The sequence below is a fragment of the Lipotes vexillifer genome, unplaced genomic scaffold (genome assembly GCF_000442215.2).
Source record: "Lipotes vexillifer unplaced genomic scaffold, Lipotes_vexillifer_v1.1 scaffold915, whole genome shotgun sequence".
NCBI classification, from domain to species: domain Eukaryota; kingdom Metazoa; phylum Chordata; class Mammalia; order Artiodactyla; family Lipotidae; genus Lipotes; species Lipotes vexillifer.
The window spans coordinates 335,689-336,260 of NW_006792531.1; positions in this window are offsets into that span (position 1 = coordinate 335,689).

The following is a 572-nucleotide window of genomic DNA, read 5'->3' on the forward strand; positions in this document are numbered from 1 at the left end:
GGAGTTTGGGCTGTCTCCAAACTCAAACCTTCTGATTACATGGTTGGCCTTTTTTATTGACCAGCCCCCAGCATGCATCTCATTAACATAAACTGAGGTGTGATCTAAGGGTTCATGATTAACAAAGACATTCCTATTACTTGAGAAATTCCAAGGATTTAGTCTCCCTTTCAGGAACCAGAGATAAAGGTCAAATTCTTTATTATACAACACCATGTCTTTCTCTTTCTTGGTTTATTATATTATTTTGGTGGAATGCATCTTCTAGAAGCTTTCCATGGTTCACAGGAGCCAGTGACAAAAACTGATTCTGAGACTGGAACAGCACAAGCTTTATTCAATAGCTGAAGAATGGAGTTTTTCTGAGATACTGTCTGAAAATGTATCTCTCTATCACATTTTATGGATAATTTGACTGGGTATAGACATCAAGTTTGGAAATAATTTCCCACCAAGATTTTCAAAGCATTGATTCACTGTCTTCTAGCTTTCAATGTTCCAGTTAGTTGAATAATCAGATGCCTTTCATAAAACTGATGATAAGTATGATATTTAGCTGTTACCTCTTTCCC